At 39.1% G+C, this 13,940-nt stretch overlaps 1 protein-coding gene across 2 annotated transcripts in view; it reads left to right on the top strand.

Annotated features, from left to right (window-relative positions):
* Positions 1 to 13,940, top strand: part of enox1 (ecto-NOX disulfide-thiol exchanger 1) — a 189,308-nt gene that overhangs the window by 58,515 nt on the left and 116,853 nt on the right. For both annotated transcript variants that reach the window (XM_038295622.1, XM_038295621.1), the window contains exon 2: positions 1,439 to 1,471. The gene's annotated coding sequence lies outside the window, so the exon portion shown is untranslated. The remainder of the gene's footprint in view (positions 1 to 1,438; positions 1,472 to 13,940) is intronic.

Genomic DNA, 13,940 nt, shown 5'->3' on the forward strand with positions numbered 1-13,940 from the left:
ATAAGATGTGCCCTTTTTTTTTTGAGCACCTGCCCCTTTAGTGGTCTCTGCACGGCCCTGATCTTCAGGTTAAGATGCAAACATTGACTTAAATGGATGCTTCACCAGAATGAATAGTAGGTCGAAGACATGTTTCTTTGAGCTAAAGCGTAGTAACAGAGAAATTACTTCTTTTCAGCTTCATGTGTCTTGGACATTTTGATGACAGATGAACAAGGACAGCAGGAATGAGATAATAGCTGTTTGTGTGGAAGAGGATGTTTGCTGTAGAGGAGTGGGAGATGTTGTTAAATACACAATGATGTGAAAAACTTCTAAAACACATCAGAAACAGAGAACTTCACCATTGTTGCCGTTCGTCAGGTGAGGCAGGTTATGTCTGTCAGAATGGAGCTGCTAAGAGGGGCAGATGGCTTCAAACGTTCCCACTCTTGGAGCTGGTTTTAAATCTGGTGCGGGTTGAGTAGACGGGATCTATGTTTCTGACCAAGAAGCCTACTGGATAATTACAAAACCAGACAAGCATGAAAATGGCTAAAATCAGCTTGTTTTTCAGTTGTAATATTTTCTGTTCTACTGTTTATTTTGGTTGTTTATCTTTCAGATCCGCCTTGTTCCAATGTCTCCTGGTGTATCAGGGCTTGTTTTATGTTCAACATGACTTTGTCCTTCAGACCTTTGGCACACCTGGTCTCAGTTTAGCTCCAGTTTTCTGTCACATGTTTTCCATTGAAAGTAATCCCTACAAGATCTGTTTAGATGTTCGTCATCTTCTCCAATTTATCTCTCTCTTCTTGCCTTTTTTGGAGTAATGTTTATATTTTATGTATTTTATTAACATTTCAAGTATTTTGTTAAACTCTCATTTATATACTCTCATTTATGTACGGTAAACCTTTTTTTTGTCATCATATTACCTGAAATTTCATCTTGTAGATTATATCACTAACTTATTAATTACTTCTTTCTTAGAGCGTATGGTCCACTAGTGGTTTCATCTGTTTCATTTAACAAACCTGTAAGAACTGAAGTAAGAAAACTGAACTCAAAGATATTAATTGCTGATTTGGGATGGGATGCTGCGTCAGCTTGGACAGACGTTTCGTTGTCTGTTGCTCGCTCTTTCTTTAGAAAGGTCAGCGCTGCCCAGCTGGTGCTCAGTGTGTGCATCTGTGCTCAGTGCTCTGTGCTCTCACCCTCAGGATGCAATAAATCCTACTGCTGTTTTATTAGCGACTCACCTCCTCCATCAGCCTGGAATCCTGCACATTAACATTCACAGAGCCAGTATGTTGCTTCAGGGACTGGGAGGGATAATATGATGTCATGACTAAAAGCTGAAAAAATCTCACAATACGCATTTACTTCATTAGGATGCTATGAAAGCTTCATTGGAGAATGGCAGAATAATTAGAAAACTCTCTGTTTGTTTCCACAGAAACCATCAGAGCTGGAGTGGTTCTGCACAGCGGTAAGAAAACTTTTATCTTCATGCTTCATCATTTTCTTGAAACCTTTATGCTCATCATAACCACGCTGGTGGAAATCTGTCCTTGGGTTCGATCAGCTGCTGGGATGATGGCTGGTCTTGCTGGGACACAGTTTTTTTCCTCCAGCTAGCTTGTTGCTTTGCAGGTGGAGTCTATTGCTTTCAGCTTGTCAACCCATTGTACCGTTACAGTAAAGCCAAGAGGCCTGTAAGCACTTACCGTCACTCATCCAGCAGGAGGGATGCTTTGGGTTTGGCCCTCTGCCCTTATTTATTTCAGCAGTTCATTTTTAACATTTTTCACTCCAGACTTATAAACTTAAAGACAGCTTCTCACATTTGTTTAGTTGTAGATTTTTTTTTTTTTTTTTTCTGTAAGCTCCTTTTCCAAAACAATGATCTATTCTCAGCAATATGCTGAGAAAGAGAAGCTGCTCCCTCCATAGTCTGATGAAGGCCTTACCCTTTTACTGGTAAATATAAAAACTTTCCCTTTTTAATATGTATTTTGCCAACTTACAACACAAAGAGACATACTTTTCAGGGACGACCAATCAGCTAAAACAATTTGGCTAATCATTGATTTTAATTGTGTTGGTTTATTTAAAATTACCCTTAGCCAGAAGTCTAAACATTTATATATTGAGATAAGGGCTGGATAAATGTATTTTAATAATTCTAAGTAATTTATTAATAAAATAATCATCAACTAATTTAATAATCTAATCAAACTGTTACCTATAGAGGAATGATAAGCAGACTCTAAAATATGCCATTTACAGAAAGTATTTACATGCATATGTTGGTACTGTATCTTTTTTATGTTTTATCTTTTACAGCTCACTTAAAAATGTGCAATAAAGGTTTTTTCTATACTTAAAATATTTCTTGATCTAAAAATGGTCTTTTGCTTAAAGTGTCTTCTGAGATTAATCAATTCAATAAATAAATAATCAATTAATCAAATACTAAAATAAGCAATAGCTGCAACCCTAATTGAGACAAACTACAGCTGTGATTTACATAGAAGGCTCAAACTTTCTGAAATACAATTTAAAAAAGTTACTGAAATTTTAAGTTGACCGACCCATATAAACACAAATCTCTGATCTTTATCTGAGGGAGCAAGGTACGGGGCTAACGGGTAGCATTGACACTGAAAATTTTCAGTGTGGAGGTTGTGACTGAAGAAAATGGACAAAAATATTACTGTTTTCTCTGTTAGTGATGTGTTTATGAAATCTCATGATAGACATAGGGTGTAAAATGTTTCATGAAAGTTTCTGGGTTTTTTTTCCCTCTTGTATGAAGATATATCGGCTGTTCATTCAGATCAAGAGCCAGGTTACAGTGAGCGCTGCTTCTTTTGGAGGTTCTGTTGAAAGCATAGAAGGTCAGAATGAATCCTTAGCTAAGTAAGCCACCCCTGTATCTCATGACAGATGACGGATTTAAGAAAAGAGGAGGGGTGGCCTATTGGTTAGGGCATTGAGCTTGGACTCCAGAGGTTCTTAGTTCAAGCCCCACTCCCACAGACTGCCACTCTTGGTCCCTGAGCAAAGACCCTTAAACCCACACTGCTCCCGGCTACCGCACAATGGCAGCCCACTGCTGTGGTTAAATGCAGAACATTCATTTCGTTGCTCTGTTCTTGTGACAGTGTAATGACAATAAAAGCAGAAAAAAAAGTCAGCATTAGGTAGAGAATGTTGGCTGAGGTGGATATTTGCAGGAGGAAATTTGATTGACAGCACTGTACAAATCAACAACAAACTGACCAATTTATCAATGTGAGAGTCACTTAAATTAGGCCAATATGGGTTAAATTCTCTATGAGCAAAAGCACAAATCTACTTACCATATGGGAGAAAAAAAACACTTACCACAGACATGTTTTCTTCCGTGAACACATGACAGTAGCCATTTACATTGGCCTCTAAACAAGCACACAAAATAAAAAAAAGTCCTTTCCTCTGTCCAACACGTTTAACAGCTGACGGTGTGAAGATACAATAAATAACAGCATCAACATCATGCAGCTTATGGCTTCGATTTGTTAGTTTGCACCGAAGTTGTCACACACAATCCGTCTGCTATTTATAAAGAGCCTTTTATAGACATGTTGCTTCAACAGTCTAAGAAACAAAGTGGTTTGGATATTGTTTTTAATTGGTCCGTTTAGCTTTGCCTTCTATCTGGGGTTAAAAGTGTAGTAGCCCTGAGGAATAGACAATTCTTCTGAGAAACAGAACTCTTTTCCCAATGTCTGTGGCTGGATGTGTTCTTTACTATACAAAGTAATGCCCAGCAGCTTGCCAGCAGTGATCCAGGAATATATTCTAAGTGAGAGTAAAAGAAAAGGTTCATGGCAGTAGCTCCTTTAGTGGTTTTGTCTTGAACAGGGTTGAGCAATTCCAGTTCCTGACGGACGGTATTCTGCAACATTTAGATTATCACTTGGTCCAACACACCTGAATCAAATGGCTGAGCTACCTCCTCAGTATGCAGTCATTTCCTTCAATCATCTCAGTACTTGATTCAGGTGTGTTGAACCAAAGACACATCTAAAAGTTGTAGGATAGTGGCACTCAGGAACTGGATTTGCACACCCCAATCTAAAGATAAGTAGATCAGTGGACTGTCATGTATTCACAGTGGAGGGACCTGTTAAAGGAAATATCTCTAGAGTTGCAAAGTTGGAGATTTGTTCACTGTATTTAACTCATCCTTTACGGAGCAGTGCTGCCAAAAAAAGTAGCACACAGGGAATATTCTGGGACTTTCTTAAAGCCCCAGACCAGCAGTCTTGTGGTCTTTCCAGAATGCAACTGTCCTGCACCCTAACCACTAGGCCACCACTGCCCTAAACCAGTGAAAGACAGGGCCAATTCAATATCTCGAGTTCAGGACAAAGGTAAGATTGTGATCCACCACCGTTTCTAAGCATTTATACCAGCTTAAAATCTCAATAAGTGTGATTCTTGCTTTTTACATTACATTTTAAGAAGTTGTCTCTCAAATTTACAAATTAAACAACTTTTTGCCCATGAATAACTCCATTATTTTATAACAAAAAACTTAAAGTGGCATCGTTGCCAGATATATATATACTTACATATGGTCACTGGTGTAGAAAATGTATGGTAACTGGATAAGGCACATCCTCTGGGTTAACCAGTGGATGACAACAGCTATTAAGACAGGGAGCCCTTTACCCTGACTGCCTGGGGCCTGGTTTGGTTGCTACAGTATTGAAAAAGCAAGCGTGTAATTTCTCTAGGGGGACAGATTCTGCAAAAAAGGCCTTTAACTCTGCTGGTCCAAGTTGCAGGTCACTGAGTGATGCCAACAGACAAACCTGCATGATTATTGTGTAGTGTATAGAATATTCTGCATGAGTGCTCTCAGGTGTGACTCATGTAAATGAAAACGATCGCTAACAGGAGGAAGCTTTTAGCTAAAATCCATATAACAGGTTACAACTTCACACAAAAATTGTGTTGCAAATCCTCCCAAAAACTCTGGTGCCACCCGTGGCTCTCTTCTATGGAAATACATTATAGTGGTGTTAATTTTCGAAAAAAATTTGGCGATACTACATGTATTGCCATAGCTGTGATGATGCGATTTACCAGATGGCAACATATAAAATAACAGGTAAATAATAGAGAACTGACATTTTAAGAGATTACACATTCATTATTTGTTTTATCTTCTGTCCTTTGTTAAAAACTCCTGCCATAGCTGCCTGTAAAACTCGTTGGGGATTCAAAGAAAGAAAACCCAAAGCATGAAGTTTTACTGGAAATAAGCCTTAATAATTTATTTCTTGTCATATATAGAAAATAGAAACGAGATTCAAAGCTTACTTCAAAATGTGCCATAAGCTTTCCTGTCTCACTAATTGTTCATCTGCACACGATGTGTTCTCCCCAATAGGTTTTGTGACAATTATTACGCTCTGGTTGTTTTTTGCTGCTGGCGCAGTGATGATGCTGGTCACCTTTTATCACTTTGAGAGCAGCTTTCTGCTTCCCTCCTTTTTCCTCCTCCTTTAAAGCACCGCTAATGTATCATATATTTTTTTTTTCCTCTTATCTTCTTATTGTGCCTCTTCACACATTCTGTTTTTATTTACTTTGCTGCCGTCTTCCTAGATTCATTCTGCACATTTGCAGTAAGATGCTTTATACAATGTAGTGGACATTGAAAAGGGGGTCCTAGAACCAAATCATACAATAAGCATTCTTGAACTTGGGGCCCCAGGCAGCCACCTACTATACAGGTGCTGGTCATAAAATTAGAATATCATGAAAAAGTAGATTGATTTCAGTAATTCCATTTAAAAAGTGAAACTTGTATATTATATTCATACATTACATACAAACTCATATATTTCAGATGTTTATTTTGTTTAATTTTGATGATTACAAATGACAACAAATGAAAATCTCAAATTCATCATATCAGAAAATTAGAATATTACTGAAGACCAATAAAAACAAAGGATTTATAGAAATGTTGGCCAACTGAAAAGTATGAACATGAAAAGTATGAGCATGTACAGCACTCAGTATTTAGTTGGGCCTCCTTTGGCCTGTATTACTGCAGCAATGCGGCGTGGCATGGAGTCGATCAGTCTGTGGCACTGCTCAGGTGTTATGATAGCCCAGGTTGCTCTAATAGTGGCTTTTAGCTCTTCTGAATTGTTGGGTCTGGTGTATTGCATCTTCTTCTTCACAATACCCCATAGATTTTCTATGGGGTTAAGGTCAGGAGAGTTTGCTGGCCAATTAAGAACAGGGATACCATGGTCCTTCAACCAGGTACTGGTAGCTTTGGCACTGTGTGCAGGTGCCAAGTCCTGTTGGAAAATGAAATCTGCATCTCCAAAAAGTTGGTCAGCTGCAGGAAGCATGAAGTGCTCTAAAACTTCCTGGTATGTGGCTGCGTTGACCCTGGACCTCAGAAAACACAATGGACCAACACCAGCAGATGACATGGCACCCCAAACCATCACTGACTGTGGAAACTTTACACTGGACTTCAAGCAACGTGGATGAAGTGCCTCTCTTCTTTTCCTCCAGACTCTGGGACCTTGATTTCCAAAGGAAATGCAAAATTTACTTTCATCAGAGAACATGACTTTGGACCACTCACCAGCAGTCCAGTCCTGTTTCTCTTTAGCCCAGGCAAGACGCTTCTGACGCTGTCTGTGGTTCAAGAGTGGCTTGACACAAGGAATGCGACAGCAGAAACCCATGTCTTTCATACGTCTGTGTGTGGTGGTTCTTGAAGCACTCACTCCAGCTGCAGTCCACTCTTTGTGAATCTCCCCCACATTTTTGAATGGGTTTTGTTTCACAATCCTCTCCAGGGTGCGGTTATCTCTCTTGCTTGTACACTTTTTTCGACCACATCTTTTCCTTCCCTTCGCCTCTCTATTAATGTGCTTGGACACTGAGCTCTGTGAACAGCCAGCCTCTTTAGCGATGACCTTTTGTGTCTTGCCCTCCTTGTGCAAGGTGTCGATGGTCGTCTTTTGGACAACTGTCAAGTCAGCAGTCTTCCCCATGATTGTGTAGCCTATAGAACTAGACTGAAAGACCATTTAAAGGCTTTTGCAGGTGGTTTGAGTTAATTAGCTGATTAGAGTGTGGCACCAGGGGCCATCAATTTTGAACCTTTTCACAATATTCTAATTTTCTGATATGATGAATTTGAGATTTTCATTTGTTGTCATTTGTAATCATCAAAATTAAACAAAATAAACATCTGAAATATATGAGTTTGTATGTAATGTATGAATATAATATACAAGTTTCACTTTTTAAATGGAATTACTGAAATCAATCTACTTTTTCATGATATTCTAATTTTATGACCAGCACCTGTAGTTTTGGCTACTTTAATGCTAATCTCCCTCCTGTTGCAACGCTAGTTGGTTCAAGTTGGTCTTTATTGATCTTTGATGTGAAATTTATTTTGTGAAATATTTATTCTTGTCAGTATTACTTGCTCTGAGTCTATCCTATCTTTAAGTTAAGATTGTAGAACACTGAACAGCCCCCATAATGTTGATGCATGTTCATCTGTCTATTTTTCATCCTTATACTTATTGCTGATGACATTTTCACATCATTTTCTGTCTGAGTTTTGATAAATTCTAAATGTTGCTTACCTCACCATGATTAGTTGAAACAACTTATTCATTAAAAGTTTCTTTTTGTTGGGAGGAACGCTTTGAAAAGAAAAGCCCTTAACTATCAGACATTGCTGTTTTGTGCTTACTGTTTCCATTATGCCCAACATGTGTTTAAGCAGGGCTGTTTTTAGTTTGACTGGAACAGATCGGGGCCACGAAAATGATTTGTCTGTGGTAATTACCAGACAGACATTCTGACCGTCAACAATCTTGGGTCTGTCTGGAATTTTAAGCATTTATGTGACTTGGTTTGTGATGGAAATCATCTGTTATATCAGGGACATCCAAGACCGGAATTTTCAAATCTGGCTTTCATCTGCTGACTTATAAGCTCTAGGGAAAATGCATCATAAAAAAATCTAAGCTTTAATTCAAAAAATATAAAATACAAATAAAAAACTTTAAAAAGTAATTAAGAAGAATATACAAGGCTCCTATTACTCCAAAGAAAAGTGGTACTTCAGGAAATAATGCTGATGTTAAACACAAAAAGAAATGACAAGGTTGCCTTTGGCTTTTAAAATGTCTTGAATTGATAATGATGCTGTTGAGCTAGACCTAAAAGCACACAAACACACACATGCTGCTACTGTTCTGATACATGGGGCATTGTGTTTAAAAAAAAACTATTGTGGATGGTGATGTTGTTAGAGTTTATTATGAAGTTTGTATTTATTTTATGGATTTTTATTTATCCCGGCTACACTCAGAACCTCAAATCAATAATTAATATAACATCATCATTTAAGATTTGGTCATTTGAAACAGATAAAATAAAAGTAAAACAGTTATATTTGTTGCAGCACAAAGGTAGTGTGGTCCAGTAAAACTTGGCAGCATGATCAGGATGGGAAGAGTCCCAGAGCACAGTCCTGCACTGGTCTGATTTTGCAAAACTGTATCCTCCCGCACCCGTAGAAATTTAGCACCGAGACTTGACCTGTTACCTGCAATTATCCCCTTTTAAAACCCGGCTAGGGCTGCATGGGCCCATAAATAAAAAAGTGTGACTCGACCCATGATCAAAAAGTGTACACACAGCCATTTATGATAACGGAAACAGTAAAGAACTTTGCCTCATGCCCACATCCAGGTTGTGCTCACAAATTAGCAGCTGTAAACTGACCGAAGTAAGAAGGTTTGCCTCATTGCTTAAAAAAATACTGTTATCTGGATATTCTTGAACCAATTTATTTTTTAAGATATATAGTTAATTAATAAGATAATATAAATAAGTTTTATTCATGTTTTAACTGTATGATACCCACATTTTGTTTATATACAGCCGTACATTTTATACGGTTGGCGACCCGGTGCAGAACTCTGGACTGGTGGAAAGAGAGCTACGCTTTCACTAGCATGTTTCTTCCATGGCTCTATACACCCTGTTGATCATTCAGAACTTAGCATTTTATTCTTTCAACAAGTCTTTTACAGTGAAACATGCACTCTGACTTGTCTAAAATAACTCTGGGGTTGTCTAAGCTTTCAAACTTAAACAGCAATATTAATACAACTACTTGATACTCAATAAATAGTAGGCGCCCCGGGCTAGTTTATTTAAAAGAAATTGGTTAAAATGCTGCTTTCCTCTGTAGCAAAATAAATTCCCCTTATATGTTGAGAGCAATAGATTGTTGGTCTAATTAGTTTTTTTCAGGTTAGAGGTTAAACTCTCCTGTTAAGCCAGCAGTTGTACTGTAGTTCCAGCTTCATTTAGGGCGATATAAACAGTAGGCCAGTAGAAAATATTGCTTTTCATTTTAGGAATTTTAAAAATAGAAAATTTTAACAATAAGGTAAGTTTTAAAATCCAATTAAACATGTAAACATGGCTGTGGGTGCATGACAGTGTGAACTTTATTTATGTGATCATATCAGCTCTATTGAGAAGTTCTAGGAAGGCGTATTTATTAGTTCAATCTGAAAAACTTACACGGACAGAAAAGACAATTATAAGTAATGTATTGGTAGAATTACTTTGGTCTTCAGCGCTCAGACCTCGGCAGGAAACATAGCGCTGGATTTCGCATGAACAGAAGTAAAAAAAAAAGGGCTGTTTTCCCCCCTGGCCTGAAACTGGTGGGGAGTGGAGATAGATGAAGTTGGTCAGTCTGTAGACTGCTGGTTAGCGAGACGGTCTGTTGAGCTTTATGGAAACATCCATTGGACTGCATGAGCTGATACTAGAGCTTCACTCAGGGACCTGGAAGATGGAAGTCCAGTTGGATAACACGGGTTGGGAGAACCTGTCCATGACGAACAAGCTTGAAGTGACAGTAGAGAGGAAAAACTCCCCATTGGGAAGAAACCTCTGGCAGAACCAGGCCCAACATGGCAGACTTCTGCCAGACCAGTTGAAATGAGATTCGGAATGTAGTAAGAGTCTGGGAGGAATGAAACTTTGATGAAGCTTTAGCTACGATTGTGGAGGAGGGGCTAGAGGTGGGTGGAAACGGGGTCATTTGAATTTAGTCACACAGCGCAACCACCGCCTGCGCACTAGGAGGTGGATCAGAGGCCTTTAAAGATGAACTTTGGAGGCTGATTGGCTTTCATGGAGGTGTGGTTCAAAGCTGATTGGCTGTGTCGTAGGTGAGGATTTAGTTTCTTCAGTTGAACTTTGCCTAGGCTTCATTAACCCTGGAATTCAAACTATAGTTTATTAGTAAATTTAATCTGCTGTTCCAAATGTTTAATAACTATAATTGTTTTATTTGTTTTTATTGACATGCTGCAGCTCGGACTCTGACATGCTATTTTAACTTCCATCAGCCCAAAGCTGGAGTCATTAATGGGCTTTTGCTGCTATAGGCTGATAGAAACAGAAAATTTTACCTTTTCTTTCTTTCACCATAAATATACATTATAATATACAAGGTACTTTACAGTTCAACCAGATCCTACAGTCAAACTGATTCAAAGTTTTCTATCTAAGGAAAACCAGTTGATTGCATTGACTCATCGACTCAAATGCAATCCCTCACACTAAGCATGCTTGTAGTGACAGTGGAGAGGAAAAACTCCCTTTTAACAAAACCTCCAGCTGAACCCGGCTCAGTGTGAGCGGCCATCTGCTGAGGCCGACTGGGTTTCAAGGAGCCAGAAGCAGAGATACAAAAAGCAGCTGTAAATGGTGGCCCCATCCAGGAAACACACAGCCAGGCAGACGAACTGCAAGCCAGCTCCCATGTCAGAGGATGAAGAGAACACATCCGGCCAGTCACAGCCAGAGAAACAGGACTACACTGGAAAACAGGTCGATCTCCAGCATCTATAAACAACAGTGTTGATGGAAGCAGCACAGCTGTTATTTCTCTCCAGGATGGAGTCACAGCCAAACAACAGATGAGGCAAAGCTACTATGGGAAAAAGCAGAGAGAGAAGACAAGACATGACCACATCTAGGGTTGGGAATTGAAAAGATTTTCATGATTCCGATTCCCTTTTCGATTCTATGAAACGATTCGATTCTTTATCGATTCTTTTTTCGATTCCAATTTGGGGGAAAAAGGAGAACAAACAGTTTGATTATCAGAATCAACTTTGTTTACTTAACTATTGCACAATCTTACAAACTCAACAAGATCAAGATGTCCACAGGAAATGTGAAACTGGAGTAACATCTGTGTTTAAATGAAAAATGAATACAAGAACAAACTTAATAACCAACAATGTCTAATAACTAATGATGGGATAATAACCTATTTTAAATAACAAAAAATACTAATTATAAAACAGTAGTAGGGAAAATTAACAGTTCTTTTGCAGAAAGATGAGCATATCTGCTTTTTCTGGAAGGATACAGGATCTTTCAGGGCTTATGGTGTCTCCAGCCGTGGAGAACACCCTCTCAGATGGGGTGGAGGAAGCCTGCACACAGAGGTAGTTTTCAGCCAGTCCAGATAGCAAGGGCAGCGTATCTTGCTTGTTCCACCACCACAGTGTGGCGCTATCCCTGCAGGGGATGGAGGGCAAGCTTTTATAGAGCTGGATTTCCTGATCTACCCTCTGGGCTAAGGAAAGACGGGGCTTTGATTCACAAAGTGACCGCAGCTCGTTGTCTTCCTCCTCGAATAGTTCTTCCAACTTGCGTAACTTACGTAACTTGCGTAACTTACGTAACTTACGTAACTTACGTAAAAACAATACGTAAGTCGTGCTCCCCAGAGCCGACGCTCTAGGCTCTGGTGCTGCGGGAATCGAAAAAAGAATCGTTCAGCGAGCTGCCAAACGATGCCATGGAATCGGAAAATACGGAACCGGTTCTGAACAGGAACCGGTTTTCGATTCCCATCCCTAACCACGTCTTTATTGCTTTGTACCAACAGTAGATTCCTTAATTTCTCCTTTTATCTCTACTTTCCTGTCTTTTGAAGATTTTACTTTATGTCTCTTTTATCATTGGCTACCATCACTTTACCTTTTTTTTCCTTCTTCATTTGCCCTCCAGTTCTCATAACTCTCTATCTCACCTCGCCACCCTTCCTCCTTGCCATCATCTCCCTTCCTCTTCCCTCAACCAGGGCCCAGGAGGACTAGGAACAGCAGTAGGGCCAGAATTTACATCTTGATATATCACTTTGCAGCAGCAGCGTAGGCGGTGATGGATGGCATGTTGCCAGCAGCGCGGCGCCGCCATGAGTTACCGTGGTGATTACCGGCAGAGACGGCTACTCACTGGCCACTTCATCACAGTGACTGGTAGGGAGGAAGGTGAAAAAAGAAGGAGAAAAAGGAGAGTGAGGCTGAAAAACAGGAAAACTTGTTTGGAGAAGAGCACAAGAAAAGGCTTTTTAGCCTTATTATAATACGCTTAGTAAATGAGGTAAAATCAGAGATAATGATTTGGGATTTTTTCCTCTCCACTGTTTCTTCATGCATGACTGATGTGAAGCATTGCTGTTGATTCAAAAACAAATATACTGTCACCACATGCTTATCCATGGTACACAAACCCTTCAAAGTCAGTGACTCGATGCAGTCAGCTGGTCATTCTCATATAAAACGTTTAACCAATCTGACTTTATGATCTGATTTATTTATCTCTGTGAAGTACCTCCCGATGACACCTCTAGTGAATTGGCATTATATAAATAAATTGAATTTAATTACATTTTTAATTTGCATGTTGTCTCTCAGAAAAGAAAAGCATTTTGTGTGACATTAAGTGCTCAAACGTTAGATGTGTCCTTGCTGCCTATACTGAATGTGTATTTAGTCAGGGTGTATATGTTGTATAAAATGGCACCAGATCGTTGTAAGTTTAGTTGTCGTAGCAGAACCAAATCAAGTTTTTATAGGTTTGATGTGTCCTTCTGAAAAATGGCACTGCTGTTTAGTATCTGTGGTGTTCAATGGTAAAAAAAAAATTGTAGTTTCATTTGACATCTATTCCTGACACAACATCAAACAACATTACCTCATGACTAGGTATATCTTCACCAAACATGATAAAAACATTAGAGGCATAAAGCAGGGCCCAGTACCACGCTGTGGAGGTTTGTTTTAGGCCACTGCTAAATGTGAGGATGTATGCTCAACAGATAAAGTTGCAACCAGATATTTTTGGTCAGTCAGGATTGGAAAATATTGGTGAGTCAGGATGGCTGATCTGGCCGTCTGCTGAGGCCCAGTCAGCCTCTGCTGACGGCCGCTCACACGGAGCCTGGTTCTGGCTGGCAGTGAGGGATTGCCTTCCAGTCAATGAGTCGATGCAATCAGCTGGTTTTCCTTAAATAGAAAACTTTGAATTAATTTGATTGTATGATCTGCTTGAATTGTCTGTGTGAAGTGCATTGAGATGACATGTGTTGTGAATTGGCGCTATATAAATAAACTGAATTGAAAAATGCAAATGTTTTTTCATTCTTTAATTTTAGATGCTCACATAGGTTTCACTTGTTTCTTCTAAAGCAAGACTACAGTAGGATGGTGCTACCAGCCTATTCAAATATATTTAAGCTTAAAATGGACAAACCTTTCTTTTTTTTCTTTTAGATAAGCTTACAAGCCTCCAAGCTTCTAGTTAAAGGCTTGGCATCACAAAGTCTAATCTTATTTACACTGCTTTTGTAGTTATGGCTTCTTCTAAACTGAGGGACATTTCAGACCATTTTTATATAATGAACCTATAGCATAGTAGTAGGAAAATCAATTTCCTATACAATCCCTTAATAATGTCTATTTACGTTTTCATAGCACTGCTGCCTTGCAGCAAGAAGGATCTAGGTTCGATTCCCGGCC

Source organism: Cyprinodon tularosa, unplaced genomic scaffold (genome assembly GCF_016077235.1).
Source record: "Cyprinodon tularosa strain WSP-4 unplaced genomic scaffold, ASM1607723v1 ctg357, whole genome shotgun sequence".
NCBI lineage: Eukaryota > Metazoa > Chordata > Actinopteri > Cyprinodontiformes > Cyprinodontidae > Cyprinodon > Cyprinodon tularosa.